We start from the raw sequence: 19,043 nt of genomic DNA, 5'->3' as shown, positions 1-19,043 counted from the left end.
TCAGCTCACTAACAGGTTAATTGGATTCCTTATGTAGTCAGAGCAGAAGGAAACTGGGAGCTCTGACTCCCACCCTTTCCTTTGATCTGTTGTGATTCCTGCAGGCACTTGCTTCATTCTGCAAGGACTGGATTCACAACCCCCAAAATGCTGTTTGCAAGCAGAGATGTCAGAACAGGGTGAGAGGTGGTTTGGGGATGGCCCTGGGAGAGCCCCTTCCCCATGAGGGCAGCAGTGAGAGAGGAGGCTGTGTTTGTGAGCCATCAGGGCATCCTTCCCCACCTGGCTCCTATTAAGCTCATCCTTCCTTCCCCAGAAGGCTCCTAGGCTTGTTTTGCACATCAACCCTGCTAACCTTGCCTCTGGGCTTGCAGGAGCAGCTCTCCAGGGCTCACCATCCCTGCAAACTGCTTCGGTGGCTCCAGGTCTCCTCTTTCCCATAGGAAGCAGAGACACCATGAAGGTCAGTGCTAAAATAGACTGTTCCAGCAGCAAGCAGAACATAGGGAAGAGGGAAAGGAAAGCTCATCCCTCCCTGTGCTGGTGGAAAAAGATCTCTCTTGCACACCTTGAGCTTGGGGAGAGGCTGAGCAAAAGAATAGTGTGGTGCTGGCAAGTGGCAGCAGTGCCTTTGCAGCCTGGGAGCTGTGGCTTTGCAGCCTGGGAGCAAATGCCTGGCTCAAAGGGGTTTTAACCTGTGTGAGCTGGGTCTGTCTGTCCTACCACTGCCAGGGTTTGCTTTTCAGGGGGGGGTGGGAAGTGAATGTGGGGGGGTGTGTGCAGCCATCTGAACGTCACTGGTTGATTTTGCAGCCGCCGATGGATAATTTTCTGCCTGCTGCACACTCTTTAATTAACAGCTCAGAGGATGTGGGGTGAGAGAGAGGCGTAATGAGAGCTCTGTTTGCATATCAAAAGGCAGCATCATTAATATCCCCCAGCTCCCCAGAGCCCTGGAGCAGGCAGGGCTGCAGAGGTGTGCAGCTGGGCACCAGGCAAGCAGCAGGCAGCTGGTGGCAAGCAGAAGGGGGTTACCAAGAGGGGATGGGTAGCAGGGGCAGCTTCTAGGCAAAGGGGAACTCATCAAGGATTCTTTTTGGCAAAGGTGCCCACATCCAGCAAGATCCCAGGCTGCTCTGCAGCAGCTCCTTGACTCTTGTGCCAAGCTGGAGGAGTTGTCCCCAGGTGACCCCTCTCTGGCCGGTGCTGGTGGCCCTGGAAGGCTGCTCTGAAGTGGCTGATTGTTGAGATAAAGCTGCTCCTGTTACCCTGGCTGCTTGTCACCACACGGCATTTGCACAGAGAAGTCCCTGTAGATCTCCATTTGACCACTCTCAGCCAGCAGGATTAAGTGTTCCTTTGCTTCTGCCTCCTGCATGGAGGCAAGCAGCTACCCAGGTGAGGGTTTACTCCTCCACATGCACTCGTTTTTCTTTCCTTAACTCTCTTCCAGTTAATTAGAACAGTTTCCCAGGGAAGGGGGAAGATGGCATGCCAGAGCATCCTTGGCTTGCTCTGCAGATCCAGCCACTGTATGTGTACAGGGAGCCCATCCTTACCAGGCTCCTGAGGCTTTTTGCCAGCAAGAGGCTTGTTTTGGGTTACTGGGGTTAGCCCCTCCACTTTCTCACAGCCAGGGGTTGAGAATAGGCATGTCCAGACAGGACTGGTCTGGCAGGCACTTGGTTTCCCTGCTGCATAGTCCTGGGATGAGGACTGTGGCACCAGGGATTTCTTTCCTGCTTTCTCTCAGCTCCTCCTGGTGTTCTGCCCAGGCTGTATTCCTATGGGTAACATCACCTCTGTGCCCTCGAGGAGATGAGGATTTGCAGCCTCTGGAGGGAAGGGGCTGAAGGAATTGCTAGAGCCTGATTTCTCTCCCTTGTCATCCTCCCTCACAGTGGGATGGGGCAGGTCAGACACAGGGAGGTGCTGGAAGGGGTTGTGCACAGCTTAGCAGCAAGCAAGCTGAAAGACCAAGGAAAAGGAGGTGGTAGAGGTGTAGCAAATACCTGTCTCTCTTCCCCCACATCCAGCCACACTCAGAAACACTTTTGGAGGAAGTTCTGTATCAGAAACAGAAAGACATGTGCTCTCCCAGCTGAGGAAGCCCTGCCTGGCTCCCCTGACTCTGCTGGGCTTGGCAGAGCCTGAGCCTCCCCACAGCCCAGGCAAGGATGGGGCAGGTTTGGTGGGGCATGGGAGCAGAGGGCATCACCAAAGGGACTTCTCCCCCCTCACCCAAGGCCATTATCAGAAACCAGTTGGCTGGTTTCTGTGCTCTGCTTTGCATTTCTGTTAGGAGGGCCAAGGATGCAAATGTCTGCTGAAGTTGACAACATTGCAGGGCAAGTTTACTCTCAGGTTCCTCTCGAAGCCAGTTAGAGGTGGAACAACACAATGATCGAATTAAGGGCACAATTAAGATTAAATTGATAGGTCTGAATGTTCAAGTGCCAAGTGAACACAGCAGGTAATCACATCAAGTGCTGAGGCTGATATTAGGAAGGATGACATGGCATTCATCTTCCTTGTGCTATGAGAGTCAAAGGAAGAGCTGAATCGTTTGGTTGTAGAGCCAGGGAAGGAGCTGAGGGACATGCAGGTCCCCAGGATCAAGCTCCTATTGCTAAGGGAAACTCCTGGTGTGCCAGTCCTCCCTCTTTGTGAAGCTGAAGCCACTCAGGGTGAGGTGGCACAGCATCACTTGGCAGCTGACACCACACACACACAGCAGCAAAAGCAGGTTTAAACGAGCATGAGTTTGAGGAGCTGTTGATGGGGGTCTCCAAACACTTCCTTGGATTGACAGATCCTTGCAAGCTGTTGCATGTGGCCATCAAGCACCTGAATTTCAAGCACTGGTGGCCCATCTAGTGAGGCAGATACGTGCTGCTCTCCTCACTTAGCTGGCATCACACCCAGCAAAACAAACCTTCCTGTCGTCACTTCCCGCTCTGGAGGGTTGTTTGAATTGTTGCTTTGGTTTTGTTTCTTCCAGCAATGCTTCTCTGCCTATAGGTCTCTTTTCTTTTCTTGGGAAGGGAAGGAAGGAAAGTAGCTGCTTCCCATATCCCACCACAGGAAGGATGTGTAGCTCAGGCAGGGCAGCTTGCAGCGAGCGGATGGCTGGGAGGAGGCAGCCAGGGGTTTCCTTTGCTTGCATAGCAAGGTCTTAGGACTCCTCCTGTTTTGGAGATCATTCTCCTGAGGAGCAGTTGGCAACTTGTTTGTGCAAGCAGGAGGAAGGATTAACTGTGAGCATCATCAGTGGCACGTGTGAACCAAAACTCTGAGCGCTCAAACTCGAGAGGAGGAGCCACTACAGCACATATCCCATGCAGGTGCTCCTCAGTCCTATCCCTCACAGAATGGTGGGGGTTGGAAGGGACCTTTTGATGTCATCCAGTCCAACCCCCCTGCAGAAGCAGGTCCCACCTAGATCAGGTCACACAGGAACGTGTCCAGGTGGATCTTGAAGAGCTCCAAGGAAGAAGCCTCCACACCTTCCCTGGGCAGACTGTGCCAGGGCTCCTCACTCAAACAGGGAAAGAGTTCTTCCTTATGTTTAAATGGATTTTTTGTGTGTTCCAGTTTCATCCCATCACCCCCTGTCCTGTCACTGGATACAACAGGAAAAAAGTGTCACCCCATCCTTCTGACACCCACCCTTTAGGTACTTACAAGTCTTGATGAGATTCCCCATCAGTCTCCTCTTCTCCAGGCTGAACAGCCCCAGTTCCCGCAGCCTTTCCTCATAAGGAAGATGCTCCAGTCCCCTGATCATCTTGGTGTCCCTGCACTGGCCTCTCTCCAGCAGTTCCCTGTCCCTCTGGAGCTGGGGAGCCCAGAACTGGACACAGGACTCCAGATGAGGCCTCACCAGGGCAGAGCAGAGGGGGAACAGAACCTCTCTCCACCTGCTGCCCACACTCTCCTTGATGCCCCTCAGGCTGCCATTGGCTTCTTGCCCACGAGGGCACGTTGCTGGCTCATGGTCAGTTTGTGATCACCCAGCACTCCCAGGTCCCTCTCCTGGAGCTGCTCTCCAGCAGGTCACCCCCAGCCTGTGCTGCTGCAGGGGGTTGTTCCTCCCCAGCTACAGGACTCTGCACTTGCCCTTGCTGAACCTCATGAGGTTCCTCTCTGCCCAACTCTCATCTCTGCCTGTGATTTACCTGAATGATTATGTCACATTCCCTTTCCCAGGGGGGTCAGGGGCAGCTAACCATGCCCAGGGGCAGCATTGGCACACACATGCCTGGCATGAGGTGGGAGAAGAGGCTCCTTCCCCAGGCACACAGTGGGCAGCTGCCACAGCATCCCTTTTATTTAGGGCCAACTCCTGACCATCCTTGAGGTTGTTCTCTTTTTTTTTTTGCCAGAACAGTTTAATTGAGTTTCCTCAGGGAGAAGCATTTCCATCTAATTCAGCTCTTAATTAACCCCATGCACCCCAAAGAGGCTCTGCAACTGCTTGTAAATTAAATATGAAAAGCATTATTTATGTAGGCATAGCAGCCTAATGGCTGCAGCCCTGACGTTTATAGCTGCTAATGATGATGGATCTGGGAGAGAGAAGTTGGGAAGGGAAGAGTTTCTGCTCTCTGCAGAGATCCAGAGGTACATGCATAAGGGTTGTGTTCCTGGGGTACAAGTGGATTCTCTCTTCCTTTGGTTAAAAATCCACTTGGAAGGAGCCCAGGGAGGCTGGAGTGTCATAACCCACGTCCTGTACTGGCATTGGCAGGGTGAGAGCACTGTGCCTGTGGGAAGGAGGAAAGTCCAATGTGCTTGCTGCAATGGGAAAGAATGTAGTGGCTGATGGGAGCCAAAGAGAAATGCTAGGAGCCTTTTGAACTTTGCCAAGGAGAAAGGGGAAGGCTGATGCTCCTGCCCCTGTGAGTCCTCCACACCTGAGTTTCACCCTCAGCAGGGTGGCTGCAGGGTTTGCTCACATAACACAAGCCCCATGTCCCCAGGAGACACTTCTTGGGGGAGTCAGAGGGGTAGAAACACCAGGAGAGGAGCAAGTTGGAGCTGGGCCATGCAGGGGCTGGCTGGGGAGCAGCTGAGTGTGAGCTGGCCTGAGCTGGAGCAGCCCCAGGAGCCTTCAGCTTGGCATTTCCTTCAAGCTTTCCTCTTCCTATTTTGTCTCCTCTCAAAGGTTTTGTCCCAGCAGCCTTCCCAGCAGGTGTGAGGGCTGAAGCCAGCTGCCTGCCTGCTTACAGGAGGAGATTTCCTCCTGGTGCAGGTGGGAGTTATTCCCTCAGGGCTCGGTGTGGCTGGCACTGCCAGGAGCACTGATGGGCACACAGCCATCACTCAGACCAGGATGCAGCTGGGATGGTGCAGATGGGATGATGCAGATGGGACAGGTCTGGGGTAATTCCCCTGCTATGGGATGCTCTGTGCTGGGTGCTTTCAGAATGGCAAAAGCTTGCAGGCATTACATGCCAAGGAGCAGAGTTTCTGGTCCTGAGAGCTTGTGCCACTCTCCCTGCTGACATTCAGAGAGATATTAACTCATGCAAGCAAGGTCTGGACAGGTAGGAGCCATCTGGGTTGATGCAGCCCCCACTAAAAAGTGGCTGGGGCATGTGATGACCCAGCTCCTGGGGCTGTGGCAGACACAGGGTAGCCAGAGCCCCAAGCACAAGGCACATCCCCATCACAACACGTCACTGGTGATGTCAGTGCTGGCTGTGTGTGTATATCTAATCCAGTGCTGAATCTCAACGAGTTTCTGGTCACAAGCAGCTGTTTCCTGGGGAAGAAACACCATCATTTCATCTTGCATGAGCTGAAACAGTGTTTTCCTTCCTCTCCCCAGCCCTTCAGGGACCAGCCTCCTGCTGGCTTGCTACGTGACAGGGAAAACTGGGCTTGGACTGGATGATCCTTCGAGGTCCCTTCCAACCCTTAAGGTTCTGTGATCTCTGTGTTGCTTGTCCTGTTGTAAGTCTGCCTCGTGCTCCTGCTCACTGACAGCTGGGATCCTTATCCCCCAGGCTCCCTGCTCCTCTCCCTGTGCCTTATGCCTGTCCCTGCTCTCCTCACCACACATCGACCGACCTATTTCAGCTTCATCAAGGCTTCCCTGGCTGCTGCTGTGCCTTCAGCAGGGAGCATGGACCAAGCTGGCCTCGAGGCAGCCCTAACCTCCTCTGGGATGGCACAGAACCTCTCCCAGCTCCATCACACCTGCAAGTCCTCTGCTGCAAAGTGCATTTCTTTGCATTTCTCAGCAGCAATACAATTTGTCACTCTGGTTCCCTTTGGGGCTCTCTCACTGTCTCCTGTGCTCATGAATCACCTGAAGAGGTTTATGGCTGCCCCTCTCTCCTACCAGCCTCTGCTCCTCCATCCAGACCATTCCCAAGCCCTTATGCCCAGCAGGAAGCCTTGCACCCATCCCAACTTCACCGCTGCCAATCCTTTGCCATTATAAACCCCAACCATTTCTCCTCTCTGCTTTGGGACTCCTTGCCAGTTTCCCACGTGGGAAAAGATGGGGCCTTCTCCCCTCCTTCCCTCAGCTAATTAGCTTTTCTAGCATCTGTCTGGACAGAGGAGCTCTAAATAAATAGCCTCTTGGTTGTTTAGCATCCTTCCACTGCCGGGCTGATACGGTTCGAGGAGATCTGGGAGATGAGTGTGTGACGTGCTTTTTCCTCTGAGACAACGCACACTGGGCTATATTATGAGATGTTCTGGTTTTAATTATCATTCCAATCAATTTGGTGCACGCAGATGTGCAATTTACTGATCTGTAATTCCCCAAATTACCCCTGGAGGCTTCGTTTTTATTGTCAGTGTAACGTTTGCTACCGACTCGCTGTTGTTTGTTTGGGCAGGGAGTTGGTGGGGTGGGGAGGAGGGGGAAGGTTTTCTTCTTGTTGAGGTGGGTTTTTTTGTCCAGAAATCTGTTTGAGCTCTTTTTTTTTTCCCCTTCCTTGTTACCTGCTGGGATTTTGCCAGGAGAGGTTTTGATTTCCCCATCTGGGAGTAGCTCCATGTGCTACAACCCAGCTGTAGGAATCCAGAGCTTGTTCTGGGCTCTGGCAGAGCTTTACTCTGTGGTCAAATCCTTTCTGCTCTCACTTCATCTGGGTTTTCCCCACTCCCATTGCTGCTCCAGGTACATGGCTTAATTAATTAGCACTTGTGGAGTGCAGTCAGGAGGTTCTGGGCAAGATGAACGTGTCATAAGTGCCCTCTTCACAGAGATATGGAATTGCTCCTTTCAGGGAGCTGCTGGTGTGGGATGGAAGGGGGCTCACAGAGCTGGCATAACCCTACCTTTGGCAGGGAGGGGGTTGGTCAGCTGCATCTCTTCCAGGAGACACAGTTTCCTCTTGGGAAATGGGAGAACAAAGCCAAGAAACACAGTGGGAAGGGACAGTCTGCATCTTGGCCAGGGACGTTCCCCATGGGACCAGGTACAAGTCTGGCAGACTCCCTCTGCCAGCTATCCCCAGACTTGACTGTTCCCCTGACACCCAGGAAAAGTCTCTCTGTGTCCCAGCTCTGCATTGAGTCCCCAGGGCATCCCAGTCCTGAGTGAGTCCCCATGGCTCACTGGACACGTGCTTAGTGCTGCTTTCCTCCAGGACATGGTGCAGTACACGCTCCTGGGATGCCTCATGTCCCATGGGATGCTGCAGCCCCCCTCTGCTTGTGCTCTGTGGGTGCTTAATTATTAATAACAAATCCTTCCAGCCCTGCTGTGACATAGGGAGCCACAGATGAGCTTGTAGTCCCTTGAGTCCCTCCTATGGGGCCAAGGGGAGAGATGGAGGGGAGCTTCAAACTGGGTCCTTCTGAGGATGGAGCATCTGGGATGCTGGAGAGGGAGGTTTTACAAGCAGAGTGATGAGGCACTGGTAGGGACTGCTAGGCTGGAGATAATCTCCCTTTAATTCTCTTCCAGATAATCCAGTCTCAGATGTGCTCCCATGCTCCCTGACCCCTTAATTCTATTGCCATGGAACCTGTTTAATGGGGAGGCTGGTGAGGGCTCCTGCAAAATGGCTCGGGGCATTCCCTTGGCTCTCAGTTCTCTGTCTGCTTCTGTTCCCTCCTGGCACATATCTAGCACCAAAATATCATCTTTCTCCCTGTGTGACCTCATCCTAGCTCTCCTTCCTCCCTTCTGGCCCCAGAAATGAGGAGCAGGCAGAGGAAGAGGGACCTGGCTCCCAGCCACACTTACCAGGCAGCTGCAAGGTGGTCTTTGGGCACAGAAGCCAGATGAGGGCTTTACAAGCCTTGGTCTTGTAGAAAGGAATGACTCTTAGAAAGGAATGACTGTGATGGGCACAGTGGGGAGTGGGAGAGCCCTTCCCTCATGCCCTGGCTTTGGGGTAGGAGGCTGGTGTGCAGGGAAGCACCTAGACAGCAGTGGTGAGGAAATTGCTGGGAGGAAACTGGCATCATAAAATTCCAAGGGAGATCATAGAATCACAGAGTGATGGGGGTTGGAAGGGAGCTCCAGAGCTCATCCAGCCCAAGCCCCTGCTAAAGCAGGTTCCCCTCCAGCAGGTCACACAGGAACGTGTCCAGGTGGGTTTGGGAACCTCCAGAGCAGGAGCCTCCACACCCTCCCTGGGCAGCCTGGGCCAGGGCTCCCTCACCTCAGCACCAAAGAAGCTTCTCCTGGTGTTTAAGTGGAACTTTGTGTTCCAGCCCATGTCCATCACCCTCAATCCTGTCACTGGGGAAAAAGTGTCACCCCATCCTTCTGACACCCACCCTTTAGGTACTTATAAGTGTTGATGAGATTCTCCCTCAGTCTCCTCTTCTCCAGACTAAACAGCCCCAGTTCCCGCAGCCTTTCCTCATAAGGAAGATGCTCCAGTCCCCTGATCATCTTGGTGTCCCTGCTCTGGCCTCTCTCCAGCAGTTCCCTGTCCCTCTGGAGCTGGGGAGCCCAGAACTGGACACAGGACTCCAGATGAGGCCTCACCAGGGCAGAGCAGAGGGGGAACAGAACCTCTCTCCACCTGCTGCCCACACTGTCCCTGGTGCCCCCAGGCTGCCATTGGCTTCTTGGCCAGATGTGCTGGGGGAAAGGTTTGATTTGCCACACTTTGGCTCTGGACACCCCATGCTGCCTCCTCAGGGTCAATACTGGGTGTACATGGAGGAGAGGGGACACAGGCCACCGAGCCCTTGCTGTGTGCCTTGTTCTTCCTTGAGGTGAATGCTAACAGCCCTCCTCAGAGCTGGGCTTTCTCTTTGAGAGGCATCAACGTTAGCCTGGCCAGATGGTGCTGGCCAGTCCTCCTGAGCACTTGCCAGGGCTGGCTGGGTTGCCACCAGCCTGCAGAGGACTCTGAGCCTCCTTTTTGGCTGTAAAAGCCATGTGTTTTGGAGTGAGTTGCTCCTGGGAGGCACTCAGGCAGGCGGTGTGCTCCTCTGGGCACGAGTGGCAGCCTGTGTTCCCACGTGGGCTTCCCACCATCCTCCTCCTCCCAGAGGTTTGGATGCTGCTGTGCCCTGCAGCTTCCCAGCAGGAGCCCTCACCCCTCCTGCTGAATTTGGGAGTGAGAGCACAGCTGTTCAGCTCCTTGGAGCCAGACAAAGGGGAAACAACCCGTTCCTGTTCCTCTTCATGCTTCCCTGGGCTGACACTGAGGGTGGATTCAATGCTTTTGGGCACGGATGGGAGGCAGAAAGGTGAAGTGGCCCAGATTGCCTGGGAAGGGCCATGTCTTTCTGTGCCTCATCCTCAGTGGGTTTGAGGCTGTAGGGGAGACAGGAGGGGGTCAGAACAGGCTCTGAGCTGCTCTTTCCCATCAGCTTTTCCTGCAGTGCCTCTCCTCCTCTCTCCATCAGTGCCCACAGAGTTGGAGCCCTAGAGAGGTGGTGAGTGGCTCTGCTAAAACCCCTCTTCTGAAGCTGAAGTTTTGCAGGGAGACACTTCATTCCCCCCTCTTTTTGCTCCTGCATGCATATTCAGCCAGAGAAAGCACTGCTCCCCTAAGGTGAAATGCTAGGATATTAATTTTCTGAAGTTCCCAGTAAGCTATTGCAGATTAATTTTAGGGAAAGCCAGGGGATATGATGGATTGGAGCCCAAGCCTGCTTAAATATGCAATATTAAACATTGATCCTTGTCTCTCCTTGTCATACACCCTGCCCCAGTGTCTGGGGCAATCCCCCAGCCTGACAAAAAGCCAGGAAAATACTCTGCAAGCCCCATGCCCAGCTGAGTGCAGGTTTTAATAACTTGCCTTGCCGTTATTATTTTCTTTAGAAAATCACTTTTATGAGTTTCTGTTTTGTTTTAATGCCTGCTGTGTGGCTTGGGAGCTTTGGGAATCCTCCTGTCCTTGCTGGGCTGCCCAGCACAACTTGCATCCCTACCAGCCCCTTGCCATGGGCATGATGCTCCAGGTGCCTGAGGTGCCTCTCTCAGTTGGTACCTTGCTCTGTAGGACCTCTGGGGTAATGAAGCCCTTTGCATCAAGTGTTGGAATCCATCAAAGCAGAGACAAACTCTTGCAGGTGTTTTTGAGGTGGGCTGCAAAGTGAGGGTCCCTCTGCAGCATGAGGCCTGAGGTGACTCCATGGGGACACCCAGCAGGAAGGAGACAGCTCTGTGGGATTCCTCTTCATCCCTGCCTGGCTGAGGGGAGTCTAGGCAAAGTCCCCCTGCTCTCCTCTGCTCAGAAACCTGCTGACATATGTCTTTTTTCCCCCCTCCCTGCAGTTAATGACTGCAGGAGCAGGGATTTGCTGGCATTTGCACTTCAGAGAGAGCTCCTGGGGGAGACAGTGGGACCCTGGGAGGGTGCAGAGACAGCCAGAGGCACCGTGTCCCCTGGCACCAGGCTTTGCTAAACAGGTTCTGCTTCTTATCAAGGTGAGTAGAATCACAGGATTGTAGAATCACAGAATTGTTTTGATTGGAAAAGACCTTTAAGATGATTGATTCCAACCCCTCACCCTGCCAAGCCCATCCCTGACCCATGGCCCTCAGCACCTCAGCTCCACGCCTTTGGGATCCCTCCAGGGCTGGGCACTCCCCCAGCTCCCTGGGCAGCCTGGCACAGGGGCTGACACCCCTCTCAGGGAAACAGTTCTGCCTCAGCTCCAATCTCAACCTCCCCTGGGGCAGCTTGAGCCCATTTCATCTTGTCCTGTCATTCATTACTGAGGAGAAGAGGCCAATCCCCACCTCACTGCAACTCCCTTTCAGGCAGCTCATGTCTCCCCTCAGCCTCCCCTTCTCCAGACTAAACACCCCCAGCTCCCTCAGCTGCTCCCCATCACGCTTGTGCTCCAGCCCCTTCCCCAGCTCCATTGCCTGTCTCTGGACACGCTCCAGACAACCAGTGCAGTGCCACAGAGATGCTGCAGTGACTGATGGGGTGTAAAGCCCTTCAGAGCCAGTTTGACCCCTGGCCCCTCCTTTGCCATCCATAGCTGGTGACTGAGCTGCATGTAGACTGCTGAGGCAGCTGTGCAGGGCACAAAGAGGTGGCAAGAGGGGCTCCTTTTGCCATGCATCCCCTGTGAGGGGGGTTAGCACAAGGAGCCACAGTGGGTGCAGAAGCACAGCCTGCTTGAGCAAAGAGCTATTATGTGCCAAAGGTCCAATCTTCCCTGATTTGCACTTGGGCTGTAGTAGCACTTGTCCTAATGATTCATCCCTGCTCCTCATCTCAGCAGGCTAACACTGAGGGATGGGTGTGTTTCTGTGGCTCCCAGGGGTGTGCAGGCTGTGCTCTGAGTGCTGTGCTCCTCACTAGCAGCCCTTGTCTTCAACACAGCAGTGTGAAACCGATGCCACTTGGCTTCCATGGCTGTGGCCAGCAGTGGCCACCTCCCTCCGTGCCCAGAGGACCAGGAACTGTGTGGCTCAGTAGAAAGCCATGAAGAGGGGAAGAATGCACCAGCAGCAAGCCCTAGCTTGAAAAGGCAATCCAGAAATGACCACAGGCTATGTGCCAGGGAGCAGTGGTGTGTCCTGGCTAGTGACACTGCTGATGGTGAGTGGCTTTGTGGCACTTTGCTTGGAGCTTGGACCACTGGGCTGCTGGCCACAGTTGTGGAACCCACGACAACACTCACTGGTGATTGTCCAAGGAGTGTGACTCAGGGGAGCAGGGGGGAATCTCAGCACTCCTCAGAACCCTTAGAGAGGGACTTTGGGCAGGCCTAAAATGTTCAAGGATTCCTTCCAGCCCTCACTGAGGTCTTCTCAGGGAATTCTGGAGAGCTCTTGTCACACCTGGGCACCTGACATGAGGGTGAACCCCCTCCATGGCATTGCTTAGTGCCACACAAACCTGAATTTGGACTTAAAACGTGCCAGCTGGCTTGAAGCAAGTACTGAAGGGCAGGGCTGGGCAAGGATGTTCCACAGGCTGTGGTTGCAGGTCACTTTGGGTGGTACTGGCTCAGGTCACAGCGTGTCTGTGATGACATTTAGCTATATAAGGGAGGGTGATGCTCTGCAGGGTGACCTGCTGGGTACCCAGCAAGCTGGGCAGGCATGCCCATGGTGTGCTCTTGTGTAGAGAAAGCCTCCTGTGAGCACCCTGCAGAAATACCCACTGCTGCCTCACGTTAGCAGCCACGGGGCTGAGTGCAGAGCTGTTCCCATCACTGGGAAAGCCAAGGGGAGGAAGAAAGACAACAAGGTAGGAGTGAGGAGTGGGGTTTGTGTTGGGTTTCTTTTGTGGGGTTGGGTTTTTTTTCCTCCCCTTCACCAAATGCAGTTTTATTTCTGCATTAAAAATGTATGGAGCCCTTCATTTAATATTTATAAAGTGAGTGTCTTGGTGATAAGTTGCTAAGGAACACAACAGGGCAGCCTTGCTGCTTGTGTAGGAGTGCCTGGTGGGCACTGGGACCTCCCCTGGCATCCACCCTTTGTCCAGCATCTCCCTGGGCTTGTGGGATTGAGAGAGGCTGCCTTGCCATGGGCTGAGGCAATGAGCATCTCAAGGTGACCCAAAAGCATCCTTTGAAAACCAGGCTAGATCAATGCAATCGATCCTCCTAATCGTGTTCTCTGTGTCAGAGCACAGAGCAAACCCTCTGAGCTCCCAGGCAGCCCATCAGCCTCGTGCCACAGTGTCCAGTTTGGGAGTGGGGAGCCCTTCCTGGTGGATGGGGGGGACTTCTGGGGCCCCTTCCAGCTCCTTGTTGGTGTGCCAGAGCTTGCAGGGAAAGGGGCACAGGGGCAACGTGGGGTGGCTGCTCATCTTTTCCCATGCTGCTTCTCCCATCTCAAAGATGGGTTTCCTGGCCTGGGGCAGTGGTGCTGGCAGAGGAATGAGGTGGCCATGACATGTTACCTAAGTTCCATCCTGGACTTTGCAAGTGGCAGCAGCCCAGCCTTTAATGTCCTTGTTGCTGCTGCAGGTGTTACACCCCGCAGCCAGCACCACAGCAGAGGCAAAATACCTGCAGCTACCTGAGTTTCAGCTGCAGCATCAACAGCTGCTCTGGATGGGGTTAAATGACTCTTCCCCAGGGTATTTCAGGTTCATTTGCTCCCTTGCTCAAGCTGCTTAAGTAGGCCCAAGCAACAGACAAGGTGGCCGAAAGCAATTTCAGCCCTTGCAAAGAAATAACTGGCATGTAACAGTGAGAGGAAATTGTGCAATTAGCACAACAAGGCAATGTCAACAAGCTCTTAACGCCAGTTGTTATGGCAACACCAGGGAAAGCAATGCCTGCCATGGAAAAATCGAGAGACCTGAGAAATAACAAGAGCCAGGACAGCTCTGGCTTTGCTTGGCAGTGGTTCAGTGCAAAGCAGCATCCTGGGGCCACGGCTACAGCCTCAGGGCCAGCACCGCTCCTATGCCAGGGAGAGGATGGGCAGAGGTAGGGCAGCTGGTCCAGCAAGTGAGAACGGGCTGCAGGAGCCACAGGCTGGCATTGGGAATGGTTTTTCCCACCCCCAGCCCGATGAAGCTCTTGCCTGCAGCACTGCCCTGCAGGAGGGGCAGCCTGTGGCATCCCTGGGCAGCAGCCTGGGAAGAGCTGGCAGCCCCAGCTTGGCTCCTCGTGCTCAGAAAGCAGCATTGAGTGAATTGTGTTGAGAGAGGGAGAATATTGAATGTGGGGCTTTTTTTTCCTGCTGGCAAAATGATGGTGCTTTGGGTCTGGCAGCACATTCCCTAATCCTGGGCAAACACAGGGCTGGGCATGCTGGCTCCTTTGCAGCTGTGCTGGGCACTACCAGGCCTTTGCAGCCCCACATATATCCCTGCTTTAGCCTACCAGCTCACCTGCAGTGCCCAGGGGAGAGGAGGGGGTCAGAGGGCTGCCCAGGAAGCAGCTCAGCCCTTGGGCCCTTGCCCAAGCTGTGCCATGGCTGTGCTACACCTGCCCCTATGCCCTGACCCTGAATTGAGGTTTGGCTCCTCAATTTGGGCTGAGATTATCCCTACTTGGTGTCACCAGCCTGGCTCTGCACCCCCAGCTCATCCATGATGGGATGCTCAGCCATCTGGAGGGGTTGCAGTTTAGGGGGTACACGTGGAGGGAGTCTGTGGTGCCCTTAAGGCTGGAGCTCAGGACCTATGCAACCCTCTGCAGGGCTCACCAGGAGAAAGGGGGTGGGGGGAATTTCTCAACATGCCCCAGATGTGTCTCTCAGACCCTGTCCTAAATATGTCAAAAGGGAAAGGATTTGATTTCAGCTTCCTGGGGAGTCCAGCAACCTCCTCTCTCTCCCTCTGTGCTCTTGGCCAGCCAAGGCAAGTCCCTGCAGCAGCATATTCCACTCAGACTTCACTAAGGCTGTGCCCTCTGCTTTACCCCAGGGTATTCTCCTTCCTCAGCACCACTGTAGCACTCTCAGTACAAAACCTGGTGCCTGCAAAGCTAAACAAGGGGATTCAGCTTACTCCCAGCTCCCTCTTTGTGTAACGTTAGATGATCTGATGTCTGGATGTCTAATGTTAGATGTCCTGATTTTGGCTGGCCTAGGGCTAATTATCTCCCTAGTAGGCAGAACAGGGCTGTGTTTTTGCTGTGCTGGGGTTAAACCATGACACCCTGACAGAGCAGAAAGGTGCCTGTCCAGGGGAAGCTGCTGCTGCAGCACACCAGTGACAGCTAAAAGCATATGGCTTCAGATTGAGAGGCATCCCAAGCCCTCTGGAAACAGTTGAGCAATGGGAGGATCAGAGCATCAGGGAGAAAGGTGCTTTGCTTGAAACTGAGCTCTCACAGCAGCTTTTGAGGGAATTTGAAGGAAACCTGGTGTGATCTCTCAGAAAACAGCAACGTGAGCCTCCCAGCTGGCAGCATGAAGGAGAGCAAAGAGCTCCCTGTGTTGTTTGTGAGATGCTATTGCCCTTGCAGCAGCACTTGTGTTAGTCATACAAGGAATTTAGGATGTTGGTGACTGAGCTTTTGAAGGTGAGGGGGTTGCTTCTCTGCCAGCTGAGAGCTCTGTGGCCTGCTTCCATCTGGCCAGACATTAACAGCTCTCCTCCTTCCATGAAGCACCTTGCCATGGGAATGCTCTCACTCATTCTGCTTGGAGCTGTTTGCAGAGCAAAGGCTGGGATGTGTCTGTAAGGAGGCACAACTGAGTGTGGAGTGAGGAGGAAGCTTCCTAATGAGCTCCTAATGACATGGCTGATTACCTGATGCTCCAGCCCCTAAGTGCTGTAACAGTGTGGGTGAGACAGCAAGATGACTGTAGCAATGTTTTGGAACACTGCTGGCATTAGTCCTTCCCCAAGCCTGCAGAACCAGCAGGTCTCTGTGCCTCTGGGCCTGGCAGGGAGTGACATGGTCCATCAGCCCACCAAGCAGATGAGAGCCAGGTGATGGAGCAGCACAGCAGCAGGGTGGGGAAGGAGCTGCTCTGCCTCTGCACCCCTCTGCAGCTGCCAAGTGTGTTTCAGAAAGGAGAGACTGTTCCAGGGAGGTAACAGAGAGCTTTGATGAGCCCATTGCCCAGCCCACCTGCTAGGAAACATCTGGAGAGCTGCAGCATGCCTTTCCCTCCTGCCTGACTGGCTGATTTCTTGCTGGGGACCACAGTGAGCATCCCACGTTGCCTGTGGCCATTTGTTCCCTCACTGGTCTCCTGCCTGGGATCAGAAGAGAAGCAGGAGCCAGCCCATGTCTCACTCTGACCCCCATCTCCATCTCATCTTTGCCTTCTTCCTTCTCCTCATCTCTTTGTGCCTGAGTTACCTGCTGAGGTTATTCAGGGCTGAGAGAGGGAGGCTTTGTCTTCTTCCCAGTGAGCACAGCCACCCTCCAGCCCATGCTGAGCAGCAGTGGACAGGAGACACTGCAGCCACTCCAGGAGAGCAAATACAACCCATAATCACACTTCCCTCATTCCTGATCCTTGTGAGGAACAGAGGAGAGCAGGTCCCTGATGCCATAAGCAGCCCTGGCATGTCTATCCCAACCTGTGGGAAACAGGTCCCATCACCTTCCTCCCGCAGACACCAGAGCAGTCCTGTGTCCTCACATCTGTAGCAACCCTCCAGTCTGTGTGAACAGACAGTGGAAGGAAACTGGCAGGTTTGGAACATGTCTACCTTGGGGTGGCCTCTTGCTTCCCTGGTAGGAATAAGGTGACAGAAACGTGGGCAGAGGGATGGCACACTTGGCAACACAGGATGCAGGAGTTGTCCAGCAGCTATCCTCTGGACTTCATCTGGTCCCTGGCACACCTGAGCTCACTGCAAGGAGGAAAGAACTTTATCAGGGTGGTTAATTCTTCCCCAACACTTCTTTTTCCCCACATTGCCTGCACTTCTTGTCTCAGGGAGAGCAGCCCTGCACAGGTCAGCACTCTTGGTGCACTGTCAGGATTGGAGGAGTGCTGAAGATGAGCATGGTACAAGGCTCTGCTCAAACATCTAATGTCTCTTTGTGCTCAACTCTAAGCAAGGGGGGCCTGGAAGATTGGAAAGGGCTTGCTTCTCTGTCAGGAAAAGCTCAGCAAGAGATGGGGAAGGGCAAGAATGTGCAAAGAGAATCAAGAACAGGACACAAGACAGGACCTGTGGCCCTGGGGTTTTTTGCAGGGTGATTTTGCACCTTTGTTTGAAGCTGTCCAGAGGCTGCAATAAATCTGCTTATAAAGGGAATGATATCCCTGAATCACAGTCTTCTCAAAGGCCAGGAAACACAACATGAAAACATACAGTGATGTGCACCCAGCAGGGCTTCTCCTAATGAATGGTGGGAAGCAGGACCAGGACAGTCATCTGATTTACCCATCACAGCTCATTTCAGCATCCCTGCTTTTGTGCCTCTGAGCCATGCAACTCCCCCCCCCTTCTCCTTCCTCCTCCTTCCTCCTCCTCCTTCCTCCTCCTCCTTCCTCCTCCTCCTTCCTCCTCCTCCTTCCTCCTCCTTCCTCCTCCTTCCTCCTCCTTCCTCCTCCTTCCTCCTCCTTCCTCCTCCTTCCTCCTCCTTCCTCCTCCTTCCTTCTCCTTTCTCCAATGGCCAAGTGTTCTGATGTCCTGGCTTTCTCTCTTGCTTCCAGCTCAGTTATCCAGGTCCTTTGATCAGCCAGGGCTGCCCTCACCTCCTTCTCTGGGCTGTTACTTGGATGATACCTGCAGGCAGCAGAGAGAAGACGTGCTTTCTCCCAGCCCTGCTCCTGTGCTCTGTCATTTTAGCTCCAGTAGCTTCCCTCCACAGCCTTCTTGTTCCTTGGCCATACTGAACAGACACAATTTCCATGCTGCCTCCTTTGATTTCTACAGAAGAAGCATTGCCAGCAGTGGCTACATCTGATTTTCTTCCCCACTCACTCTGCCATGGCAGCTTTGGAGCTGTTGAGATCCCTGGAGACCAAACAAACCTTCAAACAGTCAGAGGAGCTGAGATCCAGTCTCCTGAGACATCTGAGCACAGCATCAGCTTTTTGAGACAATGCTCTCAGGATGTTTCTCTGTATTTCTTTCTCTTTGGATGGCTTTTTTTTGCAAATCAATAGAACAGAGCTGGTTTCCCTCCTGCTGTTGTCAGGGGCTGTTGGAGAAGGAGGTGTTTTCATTTCAACTCTTGAGTCAAAGAATAAAGGGAGAGGAGAAGGTGGGGGACAGGAGGCAGGAAAGAAGTATCAGAGAAGACAATAGTGGAGAACATCAGCTGATGGCTTTTCCATAGAGTTGTCCCTCTCTGAGCTGCAGGAGAAAGCAATCAAAGGGCAGCTGGAAAGCAAAGGCTGAGTGGTTGGAGGTGAGTGCATCACAACTCCCCCAGCACCAGAGCCACCTCCACCAGCACTTCCCAGGTCCCAATCCCTGGGGACTGTTCAGATCCAGGGATGCTACAGGTTACTTGCATGAACACCCACACAGGTCCCAGGTTGTACCTGCCAAGCAGCTGAGCCTGGAGCAGGATCTGGCCTCATGCTGCCTTGACTTACAAGGCAGATATATTATTCCTAATCCCCATCAAGCTCCTTCTTTGGGTTTGGCCTCTGATCATTACTATAGAAAACATTCTTGGCACACAGTACCCCTCAGAGCAATCCTCCCCTCCTGCTTGGCTCAGGTCTGAGCTGCTGCTCCACCAGACAGCTACAGCCTGCTGCAGGACTCTCCTTTGGCTCAGTTCTGCTTTGCCTTGATGTAATCTCTGCCCTAATAAAAGCACCTTGAAATCAGAGCCTTGCTGAAGCCCTCTGGGCATGCTTTGTGCTCCCTGGCTGCTCCCATGCCATGTCCCTCAGTACACAGCATCTTCAGCCAGGCTGCTGCTGGCCTGGGGGGTACCTCAGCAGGGACTCTGCCTTCCCGTGGAGCTGGCTGCAGCCCTTGTGTCACTGAGAACAGGCCCTTAAAAGTCTCCCTGTGTGGCTGAGGTGCTGAGGGACATGGGTTAGTGGTGGACTTGGCAGGGTGAGGTTAATGGTTGGGCTTGATGATCTTAAAGGTTCTTTCCAAACAACATGATTCCATGAAGAATCAGAGTGGTGGGGGTTGGAAGGGAGCTCCAGAGCTCATCCAGCCCAAGCCCCTGCTAAAGCAGGTTCCCCTCCAGCAGGTCACACAGGAACGTGTCCAGGTGGGTTTGGGAACCTC

This window comes from Colius striatus, chromosome 6 (genome assembly GCF_028858725.1).
Source record: "Colius striatus isolate bColStr4 chromosome 6, bColStr4.1.hap1, whole genome shotgun sequence".
NCBI classification, from domain to species: domain Eukaryota; kingdom Metazoa; phylum Chordata; class Aves; order Coliiformes; family Coliidae; genus Colius; species Colius striatus.
This window is presented reverse-complemented; position numbering follows the sequence as displayed.